Source organism: Papio anubis, unplaced genomic scaffold, assembly GCF_008728515.1.
Source record: "Papio anubis isolate 15944 unplaced genomic scaffold, Panubis1.0 scaffold182, whole genome shotgun sequence".
In the NCBI taxonomy this organism is placed as follows: Eukaryota; Metazoa; Chordata; class Mammalia; order Primates; family Cercopithecidae; genus Papio; species Papio anubis.
In genome coordinates, this window is record NW_022161823.1 from 147227 (window position 1) to 154275 (window position 7049).

Genomic DNA, 7049 nt, shown 5'->3' on the forward strand with positions numbered 1-7049 from the left:
CCCCAGGCTGGAGTGCAGTGGCTGGATCTCAGCTCACTGCAAGCTCCGCCTCCCGGGTTTACGCCATTCTCCTGCCTCAGCCTCCCAAGTAGCTGGGACTACAGGCGCCCACCACCTCGCCTGGCTGGTTTTATGTGTTTTTTAGTAGAGACGGGGTTTCACCATGTTAGCCAGGATGGTCTCGATCTCCCGACCTCGTGATCCACCCGTCTCGGCCTCCCAAAGTGCTGAGATTACAGGTTTGAGCCACCACGCCCAGCCTCAGTGTAATCTCAAACTCCTGGAATCAAGCAATCTTCCTGCCTCAGCCTCCCAAGTAGCTAGGACTACAGGCACGTACCACCAAACCCAGCTATTTAAATTTTTTTTTTTTTTTTAATAGACATAGGGTCTCACTATGTTGCTTAGGCTGGTCTCAAACTCTTAGTCTCAAATAACCCTCCCGCCTTGGCCTCCCAAAGTTCTGGTATTACAGGCATGAGCCACCACGCCTGGCTCATTGTCGTCTTGTTTTATGAAATTGCCACAGCCATCCAACCTTCAGCAACCACCATTCTGATCAGTCAGCAGCCATCAACAGTGAGGCAAAGCTCTCCACCAGCAAAAAGATTATTTGCTGAAGGCCTAGATGATCATTAGCACTTTTTAGCAATAAAGCATTTTTAAAAATAAAAGTACATACATTATTTTTTTCAGACATAATGCCATGTACATTCAATTAGACTATGTATAATATAAATACAACATATACACTGGTAAACTAAAAGAATTGTGTGGCTCATATTATTGCAATATCAGTTTTATTGAGGTGGTGTGTAACTGAACTGGCACTGTCTCCAAAGTTATGCCCGTATATATGTTGCAAATATGTTTTCTTACTCTGAGGGTTGACTTTTTGCTCTTTCTGTATTGCTTTTTATAAGTAGAAGTTCTAAAATTAATTTTGTCAGTCTTTTTCTTCATAATGAGTGTTTTTGTGTTCATTTAGGAAATCCTTCCCTAGTCCAAGGTCAAGAAGAAACCATTCTGTGTGTATTCTATTCTCACATCCATTGTGTTTTATTTTTCCATATGCTGTGAAAGAGGGGTCTAATTTCATTTTTTCATTGTGCAGTATTATTTATTGGAAAGTCCATTCCGTCTCCACTGCTCTGCAATGACATCTCTGTCATAAATCAAATTTCAGACAAGTCTGTTTCTGAGCTGTTTGTGAGTTGTCTTTCTGTGTATATTCATCTATTTCCCTATGCATGTGCCAATACCACATTGTCTTACTCACTATAGCTTTATAATATATCTTGATGTCTAGTAACACACATCTTCCTCTTTGTTCTTTGTCTTCAAGTGTTTTGTTATAGTCTGAGTTGTGTCTCCCCCAAAAATGTATGTTGAAGTTTTCATATCTCAGAATGTGACCTTATTTGGAAATAAAGTAATTGCAGATAATGTCCTCATTAGTTAAAATGAGGACATGTTGGAGTAGGGTGGGCCCCTAATCCAGCACAAATGATGTCCTTGTACGATGAGGGCTATGTGATGACAGAAACACACAAGGAGAATACTATGCGATGATGAAGGCAGGTTGGAGTTATGCAGCTGCAAGCCAAGGAAAATTAAAGACTGCCAGGAAACCACCAGAAGCTGAGAAAAAACAAGGAAGGATTCTCTGTACAGGCTTCAGGGGAAGCATCAACCAGGAAATACCTCAATTTTGAACGTGTAGCTGTCAGAACTGTGGGACAATAAACTTTTTGAAGCCAGTACCACCTGGTTGTGGTGGTCTTTGTTATAGCATCTCTAGAAAACTAATACAAGTGCCTTGATTGTTTTGGCTTTTTGCATTTCTATATTAATTTTAAAAGCAGTTTGTCAAATTCCATAAAAATTTATGATTTTGATAAGATTGCATTGAATTTATGCATAAATTGTGGAAGAAATGCCATATTTTTAATACTGACTGTTCCAATCCTTGGACAGTCTCCTCTATATTACTCTTCTTTTAGTCTCTCAACAAGGTTTTGTAATTTTCTCTATAAAGGTCTTAAACATCTTTATTAGATTTATTCCTAAGTAATTGGTAATTTTTTAATGCTATTGTAAATGGTATCTTTCATAAAATTAAAATTTCTATTTGTTGGTGGTGTAAATAGATTTTTATATATTGATTTATTATCTAAAATGTTTGCTAAACTTGCTTGTTCTAAATGCCAACAATTTATTTATATATATATTTTGGATTTTTGTATATAATCATCATCAGTTGTAAATGATCGTAATTATGTTTTTTCCTTTACTTTAATTTCTTACCTTTAATTTCTTTTTTTTTCCCTCATGGCTGGGCCCTCCAGTGAAATGTTGACTAGAGCTTCTCCAAGAGAACACCAAATGGCGGATGACGCCGGTGCAGCGGGGGGGGGGGGCCCGGAGGCCCTGGTGGCCCTGGGATGGGGAACCGCGGTGGCTTCCGCGGAGGTTTCGGCAGTGGCATCCGGGGCCGGGGTCGCGGCGGTGGACGGGGCCGGGCCGAGGCCGTGGAGCTCGCGGAGGCAAGGCCGAGGATAAGGAGTGGATGCCCGTCACTAAGCTGGGCCGCTTGGTCAAGGACATGAAGATCAAGTCCCTGGAGGAGATCTACCTCTTCTCTTTGCCCATTAAGGAATCTGAGATCATTAACTTTTTCTTGGGGGCTTCTCTCAAAGACGAGGTTTTGAAGATTATGCCGGTGCAGAAGCAGACCCGTGCTGGCCAGCGCACCAGGTTCAAGGCGTTTGTTGCTATCGGGGACTACAATGGCCACGTAGGCCTGGGTGTTAAGTGCTCCAAGGAGGTGGCCACTGCCATCCGTGGGGCCATCATCCTAGCCAAACTCTCCATTGTCCCAGTGCGCAGAGGCTACTGGGGGAACAAGATCGGCAAGCCCCACACCGTCCCTTGCAAGGTGACAGGCCGCTGCGGCTCTGTGCTCCTGCGCCTCATCCCTGCACCCAGGGGCACTGGCATCGTCTCAGCGCCTGTGCCCAAGAAGCTGCTCATGATGGCTGGTATTGATGACTGCTACACCTCAGCCCGGGGCTGCACTGCCACCCTGGGCAACTTCGCCAAGGCCACCTTCGATGCCATCTCTAAGACCTACAGCTACCTGACCCCTGACCTCTGGAAGGAGACTGTGTTTACCAAGTCTCCCTATCAGGAATTCACTGACCACCTTGTCAAGACCCACACCAGAGTCTCTGTGCAGCGGACCCAGGCTCCACCTGTGGCTACAACATAGGGTTTTTATACAAGAAAAATAAAGTGAATTAAGCCTGAAAAAAAAAAAAAAAAAAAAAAAAAAGAAATGTTGACTAGAAACAGTGATAGCAGACTTTCTTGTCTTGTTCCTGATCTCAAATGAAAAACTTTCAGCATTTAAGTATGATGTTTACTGTATGTTTTTACAAATATCCTTTATCAAATTAAAGAAGATTTCTTCTTAGTTTGTGCAGAGCTTTATTTGATGAAATCGTAAATGGATATTAAAGTGTGTTAAGTACTTTTATCTGCCTATATTGAGATGACCATATGACTTTTTTCTCCTTTAATCTGTTAACATAGTGAAATACATTAATTAATTTTTGAATATTAAACCACTCATACGTTTCTGGGATAAATGGGATAAATCCAACTTGATTATGATCTGTTTTTATAGGTTGCTAGATTGTATTTGCAAATCCAGTAGAGCAAACTATTAGCTCAGGATTTTTGCATCTATGCTCATATATTAGGGTTCTCTAGAGAAACAAAACAAATATATGCACAAAAGGAGATTTATTATGTGGAATGACTCATGCAGTTATGGAGGCTGAGAAGTCCTACGATATGCTGTTGGTAAGCTAGAGACATAGGAAAGCTGGTAGTGTAATTCAGTCAGAGTCCAAAGGCCTGATGAGATTAGATGAAATGAAATGTGGCAGGCCAGGCGTGGTGGCTCATGCCTGTAATCCCAGCACTTTGGGAGGCCTACGTGGGCGGATCACAAGGTCAGGAGATTGAGAACCATCCTGGCTAACACGGTGAAACCCCGTCTCTACTAAAAATACAAAAAAAAAAAAAAAATTAGCCAGGTGTGGTGGCGGGCACCTGTAGTCCCAGCTACTTGGGAGGTTGAGGCAGGAGAATGGTGTGAACCTGAGAGGCAGAGCTTGCAGTGAGCCAAGATCGCACCATTGCACTCCAGCCTGGGCAACACAGCAAGACTCTGTCTCAAAAAAAAAAAAAGGCTGGGCGTGGTGGCACGTGCCTGTAATCCCAGCACTTTAGGAGGCCAAGGTGGATGGATCACGAGGTCAGGAGATCAAGACCATCCTGACTAACATGGTGACACCCTGTCTCTACTAAAAATACAACAAATTAGCTGGGCATGGTGGCGGGTGCCTGGTGCCTGTATTCCCAGCTACTTGGAAGACTGAGGCAGGAGAATGGTGTGAACGCCGGAGGCGGAGCTTGCAGTGAGCTTGAGATCGCGCCACTGCTCTCCAGCCTGGGGGACAGAGCAAGACTCTGTCTCAAAAAAAAAAAAAAAAAAGAAAAAAGAAAAGAGATGTGGCAATTCAACCAGTAAGGCAGGAAAAAAGGGGTGAACTCCTCCTCCTTCCAGCTTTTATTCTACTCAGGCCCTCAGTGGATTGGATGATACCCAACCATGTTGCGGAAGACAATCTTGTTTTACTGAGTCCACTGGTTCAGATGCTAATCTCATCCAAAAACACATTTACAGACACACCTAGAGACAATGTTTAATCCATGCACTCCATGACCCACCCAAATTAACACATAAAATTAACCATCATAGCTCATAAGTGAGGTAGGCCTGTAATTTTCTTTTCTTTATAATATCATTGTTAGGTTTTGGTATCACAGTTATGCTAGCCATATGAAATGAGTTGGACAGTATTTTCTATTTTTCTATTCTCTGGAAGAGGTTGTATATAATGGGAATTATTAATTCTTTGCGCGTTTGTTAAAACTCACCAGTAAAATCATCTGGACCTGGAGTTTTCTTTCTGGGCACACTTTGACTACTGATTTAACTTCTTTACTGTTTATAGGATTCAATATTTTCTATTTCTTCTGATGTCAGTTTTATATATGATATTCCTCTAGGTTTTTATAAAATTTCATCTAAAATTTAAAATTTATTGACAAAAATCTGTCAATAATATGCTCTTATTATTTGTTTAACGTGTGTAGCATAAGTAGCGGTTCCCTTCTTTACCTTTGATATTTGTTATTCATTCCTTTTTTATTTTTTCCTGATCAGTTTCACCAAAGCTTTGTCAATTTTGTTAGTTTTTCTCGAAGAAAGACCTTTTGACTTTATTGGCTTTTGTCCATTGTTTTTTATTTAATTTCTGTCTACTCTGTCCTTATTATTTATTTCCTTCTTTTCTTCAGTTTTCTTTTTCTTTTTCTAATTTCTAGAGACAAATGTTTAGCTTACTAATTTTTAGTCCTTATAATTTCCTGACATATTCAGTTTAAGTTATAGGTTTCCCTCTAAGTATTGTTTTAGTTGTATCTTAAAGTTCTGGTATTCAAGTTTGTACATTATCATTCAATTTAAATTATTTTCTAATTTCTCTCATTATTTATTTTCTTTGGCCCATTTCATAATTTCTCAAAAAAATGGCAATTTTTGTAGCTATCTTTCCAAAATGTATAGTGGTCACGGAACATTCTTTGTATGATTTTAGTCCTTTGAAATTTGTTAAGACTTGCTTTATGGTCCAGTATATGGGCAATTTTTGTAAATATTTCTTGTGTACATCTACATTTGGAGTCAGTGTTCTATGTATGTCTGGTACATCTAGTAAGTCAGTTTGTTAATTGTGTTGTTCAGATCTTTTGTCCTCATTTTTCTATGTTTGTCTTACATAAATTGGGGAAGAAATGTAATCTTTTTAATGTTAATGTTAAATGTCTTTTTTTGTTGTTTTGAGACAGAGTCTTGCTCTGTTGCCCAGGCTGGAATGCAGTGTGGTGATCTCAGCTCACTGCAACCTCCTCCTCCCAGGTTCAAGCAATTCTCCTGCCTCAGTCTCCCGAGTAGCTGGGACTACAGGCACATGCCACCATGCCTGGCTAATTTTTGTATTTTTAGTGGAGATGGGGTTTCTCCATGTTAGCCAGGCTAGTCTTGAACTTCTGACTTGAAGTGATTCACCCACCTCGGCCTCCCAAAGTGCTGGGATTACAGATGTGAGTTACCGTGCCCAGCCAATGTTAAATGGCTTAATATTGATAGTAAATGTTGTGTCATTTACTGAGAGAGGTATGGTAAATCTCCTAGTATGATTGTGGGTTCCTTTATTTATCTTTGTAGATCAGTTTTTGCTTCACATATTTTGAGGCCATGTTAGGTGTGTACAAATTTAAAATTTTATCTTCCTAGTCAATTGAAATTTTATCATTAGGAAGACTCTTTATTTAGAATACTTTTTTTTTTTTTTAAGATGGAGTTTTGCCTTGTCACCCATGCTGGAATGCAATGGCATGATCTCGCCTCACTGTAACCTCTGCCTTTTGGGTTCAAGCGATTCTCCTGCCTTAGCCTCCTAAGTAGCTGGGATTATAGGCACCCACCACCATGCCCAGCTAATTTTTTGTATTTTTAGTAGAGAGAGGGTTTCACCATGTTGACCAGGCTGGTCTTGAACTCCTGACCTCAGGTGATCCACCTGTCTCGGCCTTCCAAAGTGCTGGGATTACAGGCATGAGCCACAGTACCCGGACACTTTTTTCCTTAAAGTTGATTTTGTGTGATAGTAACATTAGTGCACACAGCTTTTTTATGGTTATTTGCATGGTTTATGATTTTTGCATCTTTTAATTTTCAATTTCTCAATGTCGTTTTAAAAATCCAGGTTAAAAATCTTTGTTTCTAACACTGGAACATCTAGTCTATTTACATTGAAGGTAAACATTGATATATTTTTATTTAATTATGTTATTTTATTTTATTTTATTTATTTATGTTTGACATGCCATTTTTTTCTCTCCTTGTTTGCTTT

General features: G+C 40.1%; 1 pseudogene across 1 annotated transcript; it reads left to right on the forward strand.

The window, feature by feature from the left end:
* The first annotated feature begins 2385 nt into the window (after nt 1-2385).
* On the forward strand, nt 2386-3317 carry LOC116272746 (annotated as a pseudogene). The gene has a single exon (XR_004181331.1). The product of XR_004181331.1 is annotated as a 40S ribosomal protein S2 pseudogene (transcript).
* The last annotated feature ends 3732 nt before the right edge of the window (nt 3318-7049 follow it).